This window comes from Belonocnema kinseyi, chromosome 8 (genome assembly GCF_010883055.1).
Source record: "Belonocnema kinseyi isolate 2016_QV_RU_SX_M_011 chromosome 8, B_treatae_v1, whole genome shotgun sequence".
Taxonomy (NCBI): Eukaryota; Metazoa; Arthropoda; class Insecta; order Hymenoptera; family Cynipidae; genus Belonocnema; species Belonocnema kinseyi.
In genome coordinates, this window is record NC_046664.1 from 47,073,124 (window position 1) to 47,083,761 (window position 10,638).

Sequence of the window (10,638 nt, forward strand, 5' to 3'; positions counted from 1 at the left end):
CGACGTTTTTCTAACGTAAGTTTAATATTGCTAATTATTTTTTCTAAATATATGATAATTTTATAAGTATTTATATTATTTCTTTTTTATCATGAAATATATGGTATAACATACGTCCAATAAACATAGAGTCGAGTGTAAACCGTTTCTTAAAATCGCTTAAAATCATTGAAATGATGTCAAATCTTTCAAATTCGTGGGAATCGTTCCGAATCTCTTAAATCCCTTACAATATAAAAAAAAAAAAAAATGACGGCAGACATTATTTGCTGCCGAAAAACTGGGAACTGGCCCGGAATTTAATTAAAAATCCGGGAATTTACTTCTGATGACAGAAAAAAATTAAGTTTTCATTATTTTAATAATTTCTTTCTACTTTATCTAGTCGCAAAATTTTCAGATTATCTCAGTTTACTCTAATTAAATCATAATTTATTATTCAATCTTTATTATTTTCCATCGTAAGAAAAACCTTTTGCAATTTTTTTTTCTGTGAGATTGTTTTTCTGCTGGCATAAGTTCGATTATCGAATTGATGATATTTCAAACATACAGGAACAATCATTTTCTTAATTTGTTCAAAAATAGTTTTATTACGTTTTATTCCCTTAATCATCATTTACCTTGAATTGGAACATGGAATTGTAGAAAGTAGTTTTAGTTTTTATTTAAGTACAGGGAGTTTATGCAAAAAAAAGTAATAATTTCACTTGAAACAGGGAATTTTTACATGGACCGGATTTAAAAAAAATTATCATTCGGATTCAGAAGGAAGGAATCTAAGAGAATCTCTGTTCTAATTGCTGAATTATAATAGCAAATTTTAATACATTTATTCGTTGCGGATTCATCTTTCTTTGTTAAAAATTCATCTAAGTGGTTGAAAGTTAAACTCTTTTGTTAAAAAATCTTTTTTTTTTAAAGATTCATAATTTTAATGGAAAATTCATCTCTGGTTGAGAATGTAACTACTTTGTTGATAATAAATTTTTTTAACTTAAAATTTAACTATTACAGTAGAAAATTTCACTATTTTTTTTTAAATCCGTGTTTTTTTTGGTTAAAAATGAGATATTTTTTGGCTAAAAATTCAACTATTGGGTTAAAAATTGATATTTTTATTAAAAAATTTAAACAATCGTTTACAATTTATGTACTTTGTGAACAATTTGCATTTTTTGTAGAAAATTCTTCTTTATGGTTGAAACTTGATCTTTTCTTATTCGAAATTAAAATTTTGGATGAAAATGTGTCTTTTTTAATCGGAAATTCAACTATTTCATTGATAATCCACATATTTCATTAAAAATCGACTTTTTTCGTAGAAAATGATCTTTTTTTTTGCAATTAAATCTTATTGGTTAAAAATTCTTTACGATTTAAAATGAAAGTATTCCAAGTTAAATATTTATCATTTTAGTGTGAAAATTCATCATTTAGGCTGGAAATAAAATTACTTGGTTGAAAATAAAACTCTTTTGTTAAAAATGAATATTTTTGTTGTTTAAAATTCATCCTTGTAATTAAAAATTAATTTCTTCAGTACAGGGTTTATTTTTTTGAATAAAAATTTAATTATTCAATTTTTTGTTAAAAAAATATCTTTTTTTGATCGAAAATATATATTTTTGGTAAAAATTAATATTCTTGGTTGAAAATTCATCTAGTTGGTAAAAGATTCAATTAATATCGTTAAAAATTCATCATTTTAGTTGAAACCTTATCACTTTGTTTGAAAATGTAACTATTTTTTTGAAAGTTAGTTTTCTTCTTCAAAAAACCGGGAAATTACCGAGAATTTGAAATCGTCCGCCGAATAGCCAACTTGTTTTAAAAGCCATTAATATTGATCGAAATTGCTTAATATCCTTGATAAAATCCTCTGAAATCCATGTATATACTTTGGAACTTTTTTAAATCTCTTAAAATCCTTTTAAATCCTTCGAAACAGTTGAAAATTAGTTTTTATCTCTTTGAGATACGAAAATTCATTGATTTTACTTGACATCCTCAAAAATTAGTGAAAATCCTTCGATATCTCACGAAACCCTTTCAAATCCCGTAATTAAAAACTGTGCAAATATTTTAAATCGCTTGAAACCTTCCAAATTCATTATAATCCTTTTTAAAATCCGCGAAAATCCATTAAAATCTCTTAAAATTTGTTTAAATCCTTGAAATTTCGGGAAAACGTCGAAATCTTACGAGATTTCTTTAAAACTTTGAAATCCCTTTAAAATTAATTAAATTTTTTAAAATCCGTTGGAATATTTCTGAATTTTTTGAAATCCCTTGCAATATATTAAACTCCAATCAAATCTTTTAGAAGCTATTGAAATTCCTTGATACCCCTCAAAATCCTTTATATAACTCGGAAATCCTTTGAAATCCTGTGAAATCTTGTGAAATCATTAAAATCCCTTCAAATCTCTTAAAGTCGGTTTAGATTGCCTAAAATTCTTTGAAATCTTATGAAATTCTTTATAATCCGTGGATGTGAATTTGAGTCATTCGAAAATCCCTTAAAATCCTTGAAAATGCCGTGAAATTATTAAGATCTCTTTTGAATCTCCTCAAATCCGTTAAAATTGCTTAAAATCCTCTGAAATCTCTGTCCGATTTTTACTTGAAGATTTAAATAAATCAATAATTTCAAATTTTTTAAATATTTGATTGGAAAGTTTAAAGAATAAATAATAATTCCAAAGGAAGTGTTAAAAATTAAACGATTTCTAATTTAAAAATTAAAAATTGAGATTAGAATTTTAAAAATATAGAAATTGAACCATCTAAAATTGACGAAGAAATTGATACACCAGTAATTGACAAATTTTAGTAATTTTAATGGTTAAAATATTATAGTTCTGAATTTTCATGTTAAAAGCTAAAATTTTTATTCTTACCTTTTATAGGTTTAAATTTTTCCATTTAAAATTAAAATTAAATTAAATTGAAATAAAATTTAATTTGAATTAAATTAAAATTGAATTTTTTGAATTTTGGAAAGTATAATTAGCAATTTAAAGATAATTAATTTTTAAGCGATTTAAATTTACTTCAAATAATTCAAATCTTAAAGGGTTTTTGGGTATAAAAACTTTTTAATATCACAATTTTTGGTGACTAAAATTTTGTTCAGCTGTGAATAAAGTTCGCATACATTAAAAAATTTCATCAACGCTCCGGAGTAGAAATTTCTTCATTTTTAATTTTTTCCAATTTAAAATTACTTGAAACTACCTTCGAATGTATTGTACATTATTTCAAAAATGTTTAAAACTTATTATTAAAAATTTTGCGCGTGCATTAAATACTAATGTGTAACAAAACGCATTTTCATATTTTCCTTTATTATGCAAAAAAAAGGTAGGGGGCACAACATTTCAAAAATCATCCTTACGTAATTAATGGGCGTTTCCCTATTTCTCTTGTTTTTTCTGCTGATTGTTAAATTGCAATTCTTTATTTGTTAAATCTGTATTATTTCTGGCTGTTATCTTAAAATTCATTTGGTTTGTCTACGATTTCGATGTATAATTTAGCTAGATAGGTTATCTAGTTACTTATATGATTTACGATCAATAAGTGATTCTATTGTATGTACAATTTGGTGTACTTTATTTAAATAAACATTACACCTTTTTATTATTTTTAAATCGAATGCGCAAAAAATGTAGAATGCTCATAAATGTGTACAATCAAAGGTAATGAAAGATATTCTACACTGTACGCATTTCAAATCTATCTTACTTTAACCGACAGAACACGACCTTGACGGGGGCCACCTTTGTTTTTCAGGAGCGCCAAAGATGGCGCCAGGCTTCTAGGAATTGATAAAACATTTCCTTGTAGTCGGTCAGCTGTTTGACAGATTTCAAAGTATTTGAAAGCAGTTTATTGAAACTCGCCACAGGCGGCGACTCGACCAGACGGTCGACTTTGCAGAGTATTGCAGGACTGCAAATGGCGGTTCTGCCAGTTCACGCGTACGGGCCTCGTCCAGGCGCCGCTCCTCGCGGACCTGCCTGACGGCGGAGTGAAGTGCGATTCATCGCGAAAAAAAATCAGTAACGGCGGAGTGAAAGAAATCAACTTAGATAGGTGTCTGTGATTGTCATCTCAACTAGTGGGAAGAGGTGAGTGTCGCTCCTTTCGTTCCGTGTTTTGTTCCGTGCGGGTCTGCTTTACATACTGGAAAGTGCGTGCTATTTTACTCCCTCATTCATCCACATTCTACTCCTCTCAGACTCTCGGGACTTTGTTATTGTCCGCGAGAGGCGAGCATATGGCGAAAGGTGACTGGATCGTTCTCGACTTTGCACTGATTAGGATAACTAGACTCCAATCCACACACGAATCATTCCCACTTGTTCAGTAAAAAACAATACTTTCTGAAGCTGGGTTTTGTATTGTGGTTCGCTCTTGTAATAATACAAAAATCGAATAATCAAAATACAAGAATTAAATCTGTCCAATATAATGTATACATAAATAATTCTACAGTAGATAATGTGTGTATGCTACACACAATTAGAGTTGAACTTTGGGATGCTGTGGACTGACTCCATATGAAAATTGTCAGCATCTGGGATAAAAATAAGATACAAATCTCTGTACTCGGGTGGGCGTGTTTACCTACGAAGAAAAGGGTAACAAAGGAGGGACGGCTATTTAAAGAAACGAGGACAGTCGGATTAACCTCTTTTTGTCTGACATTTCCATCTTTTTTCTTGAAAAAATTAGTGCCCTCTTCGAAAAGTTAAAGGGAATGGTTCAGCACTCTTCTGAACACAATTAACTGTTACTAAAGCGTGTGTGCGTCACAACTCACAACCATTAGAGCATAGCCTATCAACGGAATGTTTTTGTACTCACGACACTCCCACAAATTACGAGGATACGTCACGATTCTTTGACTTGGCAACGGATAAACAGGATAAACTTAATCCGTCCACGTTGTGTCTTCACTATCAAGATTTAACCATGGGTTCATAGATTTTACAAAAACTTTTTCCGAGCCTATGATAATTCTGCAGACCTGAAGTTGCAATACATAATGAAACATGATTCTCAAATATTCAATTTCCAATGAAGAAAGTACTCTAAGAATCTCAAATAATTACAATTAGTGAACTTTTTAATCAACACTTTGGTACCGAAACTGCTTTACTCGAAAAACAGACATGATTCCAAAATACTATTCTTCCGAAATACTAGGCTGACATAAAATAATTACAGAAGACAACACGAAATTCCTTTAAGAATTACAGCAGAGCTCTGTTTCTTATTTATACAACTATTAATGAACATCTTGTAATAAAAATGGTCTGATTCCTGCAGATAACAGATAAATTAGGACTCATTATAAATAAAACGGATACAAATTTACTGATAAGAAACAAAACTGAAGTTTCTATAATTGAGCTTTATGGTAATAGCTGGAAGTTTGAAGCGAGTTTGTGTATCATGAATACAATTTGGCTTTCTAGTAATGAAAAACAAATGCATAAAGAGAACTATTTTTTAATTTAAAATTTAGGATATTTCAATTTGATAAAAATCAAACTTAAACCCCCTTTTTAACGTCCAATAATCAAGTTGATGTAAAGAATTCCTGAAAATAAAATCAAGAATCTGACGTCCAAATTTGGACAACCATCACAAAATGTTCCCATTGCAATCTGAAAAAAAGGAGCACTTTCCTCCTCTTCCTTTCCCCTAAAAAAGAAAAGAAAACTATTTGGATAAAAATAAAAAAGATGAAAGAAAAATGAGAAGTTAACCAACCAAATCCCCTTCCTTCTCTTTCATTTCTTTCGTCCTCTTTATTCCTATCATTATCAAATCTCAATGAAAAAGATTTTTAACAAATAATCACCAACGTTTCGGCACTCATATAGCACCCTTATTAAGGTTTTTTTAATTTTTCCAATTTGCGTGAATCAGGAAAACAAGTTTGCCAAGAAATGATATTTCCCGCGGGTTCCCTTTTTATTAGTGTGAGTCATACAATTTCTCAGAGAAATTTTCACATTGAAAATTGGATTTTTATATCACCGTTCAACGTTGAAAAAATGTGTTGTTTCAGTGCAGCACTAATTCATTTCGAAAGTACTTTATAGTTTTAAAAAAAGATTGAAGTTCGATTCTTAGAACAATCTTTGAGCTCCTAAAACATTTTCTCACTCATTTCAATTGATCGTACTAGGAATTTATTTCAATTTTATAAAGCAACCAAAAAAATTACTATTTTTTTTCACGTCCGAAAACAAGGAATGAAACTTTCCCATTTTTTACCAATACACCTATATATGCGAAATTATGTTCTCAAAGGAAAATCATTTTCCGATTATACTTATATTAGAGCTGAAAGTTCTTAATATTATGTCATGTTCAAAATATTTCAAGAGATTTCAAATTGTATCAAATTATAATTTTGTATTTTATATACCCGGAAATTACCGGGAATTTTATGAGACCGGGAAATGACAGTGAATTAATTTTTTTATTTTAATTGTACAAAATTTTTAGAATAAAAAATCTGTCCAACTTTGATTTCAACCGTTTTTTAAATAATTGGTTAATAAAAAAAATGATAAAAATCATTTTTAGTTGATCAATTGTGAATATAAATTAATGAATGATTTTTAACATTAAATTTTACTTTAGGAATGACAGTCTTATTTGTTAAACAAATGTAAAATTTACAATCACTCATTATAAAATAAATATACAAAACTAAAAAAAAAACTAAATTTGGAACTTTACAAATTTAATTGTTGTATTTTTTTTTTTTATTTTTAAGCCAAACTGTTGAATTTCCATATATAAATAATAATTGAACACCTGTTATTCTTAGAAAAAATCAGAAAGTTGAAGAAATTTCTAGAAGTTTCAAAACAAATTGGAAATTAATTAAAAATTCAAAATGATATCAAATAATCTAAACGAAGTGTCTACGGCTATTTGTGCCCAAATTTTGATGCAAATAGTGCACGGCCTAATTTGAAATCAAATACAGATTTTGACAGATTTTGAACAAAAATTTCCGAGGCTTTTTAAGAATTTTCAAAGGATTTTAAGGAAATTTGTTCAATTTTAAAGGATTTAAAAAAAAATTGAGGAAAAATTTGAATAATTTTAAAAGATGTTTAGAAGTTCTGAAAAAGTTTTAAAAATAATTTAAAATTTTTTAAAAGTTCAAACAACATGTCAGTGTTTCAAAATTTTTAAATAAAATTTTGAAACATGTGTTCAGTTGTAAAAAAATGTAATAATTCAATTTTTAATGTTTCTAGCTTAAAATTGCTTAAAATTATATAATTTTGAAAAATTGTTAATGCATTGCTTCTCCAATTTAGAGCATTGAAAATGATAACTTGGATTTATATTTTTGGAACCCAATGTATTTAGTTTTAAATTGTTCAGTTGAAAAGTATTGAAAAGCTTCTCTTTTACACGTGTAAATTATTAAGCATTTGATGCAACATTTTTGAATGAGAAAACTGTTAAACTTTAATTTTTAAAGTTTAAACTTCAAGAGTTCCACTTTGAGTGCTGTAATTTGCAGCTCAGTTTTTATCACTTCAAAGGGAAAACATTTTTGCATCAGTGTATTTTTTTAATTTTCGTTGACCGTGAGAAATATTTGTGAGCCGGAAAATGACCGGGAATTTTTTTCTTTGATTAAAACAGCCACCCTGGTTATTCCTGAAATATTTCCAAATAATATTTCAATTAAGAAACACTGCCACGAGTAGAATATTATAAAGATAAAAACTAGTTTAACTATATGTGAGAATTGGAGAAATATACTAATCGTCATTGTTCTATAAGCAGGAACTTAGATTAATTTAAATGAATTTCTAATTTCTCATTCGAATTGTTTAAAATTACAAAAAGAAAGGAATCAACATCATAAATTCGTTTTTCGTTTGACCCTCAGATCTGTTCATTTCAACGGAAAAAACATGTTAGGGTAAACTATGCAAGAGTAGAGCGCTTTAAAGAATAGGGAATTCGTTAGAATATGCAAAAGAAATAATTTCCTTAAAGCTTTAGTCATAATATTTGGTACAATATTTAGCATAACTGGAAGAAATGTACGGATATTATGGATAGAAAATGTGAGAGATGCAAAAATGATTTTTCAGCATTACAAAAAATAATATGGCTTTCTTATTAATATGCCAGACAATTGTCGATATTTTTGTTATAAAAATGCTTTGATTTGGAAGCACATGCGTGATACTTGTCAATTATGCATGCATGTTTCTTCTCTAACTTTCCTATGCCTGAAGAGTTGACCTTGATTCGAAAATGAGGAGTTTGTTTCTTAAAAGCCACTAAATAATTAATTTTGTCCACCTTTTTTGAACCGATATAATTAAATGAATAGTTAAACTTCCCCACAGCCTAAATTACTTTTCCCAATAATTTACAGTAAATTATATGAAATTTTGGAAAATTATTTGTGACCTACTCTTACACTTTTCCTTATCTCGTTAAACATCATTTTATCACTTCTTTGTTCAGCTCATCTTACTCAACATAAGTGTGTTAACAAAAATAATGTATATTTACTACCTGATTCAATTCCAGCAAACTTTTAGTTACAATAAATAGTTGTAAATTTTTTAGGGATATTGAAAAACATCCAATAGTGATTTAAGTTAATATACGCCTCAATTGTCTACGGTTTTTGATATGTAATATCATATACAGACAATAAATAATAGTCTTACATAAGAAAAGATAAGATCTCCAAATAATTTTTTTTGCTGAAAAACTGTTGAGAGTGAAAAGTAGTCTGAAGGTCGATTTCGTCACCGCGTTGTAAAATTTATCTCTTTGATAAATCCTGGAGTCTCCAATCAGAATTCAAGATTCGCAGTTATGAGTTTATCTACATCAGGAAATTTGAGATAAATAACAGCTTGATAAGAAAGTATCCCTCAAAATGAGTGATGTTCAATTGGTTAATTATGCATTTTATTTGCCAATATATCAGTACTGAGAAATGAAGAGAAAAATGGATAACTATACTTGGTCTAAGCTCGGGTATAATAAAAACCAGTTTTTTCTCTTTCCCCGTATTTTATTTTTTGAAAGGATTCACTGCTATCTCAATTTCTGGAAATTCAGGGACTTCTAGTCTTTTGAAAACATAATGTGTTATGTAAATTGGATTGATAGAAGATTCGAAAAATGAAAAAAGGGAAATCCTGTTTTGGAGAGACATTTTTAGTGATTTGAGTAACTTGTTTGATTACATTTTTTTCGGTTGAGTGGTAAAAATTAAATTCAGACTTGTAGACATAAATTAGACTATTTTATATATCTAGGCATCAATAGTCTTAAACCAGAAAACTTTATATCAGATCGAATTAAATTATGATTGGTTTTTAAGTAAAAATAAAAGGGCGTAGAATGAATGTTGTACGATTTTACAAATGAGGAGTTTGACTAAAACTTGAAATTAACGGTCAATCATTAATGATTTTTGCCAATTTTTTCTGGCAATATCGAGCACATATATTGATAAGGATTAATCACATTTTTTTGTAATTTGTCAAATGTAATGCAATTCCGGACTACAGAGGTCGACATTTCAGATAGGAATGGTCCAGATTACAAGTTTATAATTCCAAGGTTAATCAAAAAGAAGTATTAAATATTTTTAAATATTTAAGAAGAAGATGAGATACAAAATGTGACTCAATAAGCAATTTTTTCATTAAAAAAAATTTTCATTCAAGATTTAAACAATTCGATAAACTGAATTTAAACATTTTGCAAGAAAATCTTCTAACGTAAAAATCTTTTCTGGAATTTTGAGAATATATTTTATATTGTAAAAATTATAATGTTTAATTTTTTCTGAATCTATTAGAGTGAAATTAATCTTTGAATAATTATTGTAAATGGATCACTAACAGTGGAAAATCCTAGAGAGAGAGAGAGAGAGTAATGTTTCAACCTATCATTTCTCGTTTACAATTATCGCATTGAACAGTACATCGCGCGTATCGGTTTCGTGTCGAGGTCTTTTCAGGTCGTGTGTATTTAAATTTAGTCTTACCATACAAATCGCAATGAAGTCACTGGCTACTGAGAATTTTCTTATTTCCGCTTAAAATTGCATTATTTAAAATTTTAGAAACGTCAAAAAAATAGAAACGGTTGAATTTATAAATCTGTGTATACAAATGTCTGTATCCTTTTATTTGGTTATTTCAAGCCTTGAGAAACATCTAATTATTATTCATTAATCTTTGAAATACTAAAAGTTGTGCAACCTACAATTTTATTGGTCTTTAGAGGGATGATATATTGAAAATATATTTCGTTTAATTCTACTTTGCAAAAACTTAAAATGATATAAAATCTACAATTAAATTTGATATCTTCGCTATAGAAGGATTTTATGTTTCTTGTAAAGATTCTGATCAATATTCAGCAGATTTTTTGTCCTCTTTTTTCATATGCGTACAATGTATCATTTTTATCATTAGTAAGATGATGTTCTAAATTTTAGAAGTGATTAATAATGAAATGACCTTAGTTAAACTTGTATGCATATAAGTAAACATTCATAAAATTTCGTTCATCGAAAACAACTGATTGTACAATATCATT

The 10,638-nt window shown here is 28.2% G+C and overlaps 1 protein-coding gene across 5 annotated transcripts in view; it reads left to right on the top strand.

The window, feature by feature from the left end:
- Nucleotides 1-3,921: 3,921 nt before the first annotated feature.
- Nucleotides 3,922-10,638, top strand: part of LOC117177668 (MLX-interacting protein-like) — an 84,967-nt gene continuing 78,250 nt past the window's right edge. For 4 of the 5 annotated variants that reach the window (XM_033368486.1, XM_033368490.1, XM_033368489.1 and 1 more), the window contains exon 1: nucleotides 3,922-4,136. The gene's annotated coding sequence lies outside the window, so the exon portion shown is untranslated. Of the gene's footprint in view, nucleotides 4,137-10,050; nucleotides 10,055-10,159; nucleotides 10,211-10,638 lie in introns of those variants that run through there. The other variant, XM_033368493.1, reaches the window with a different exon arrangement.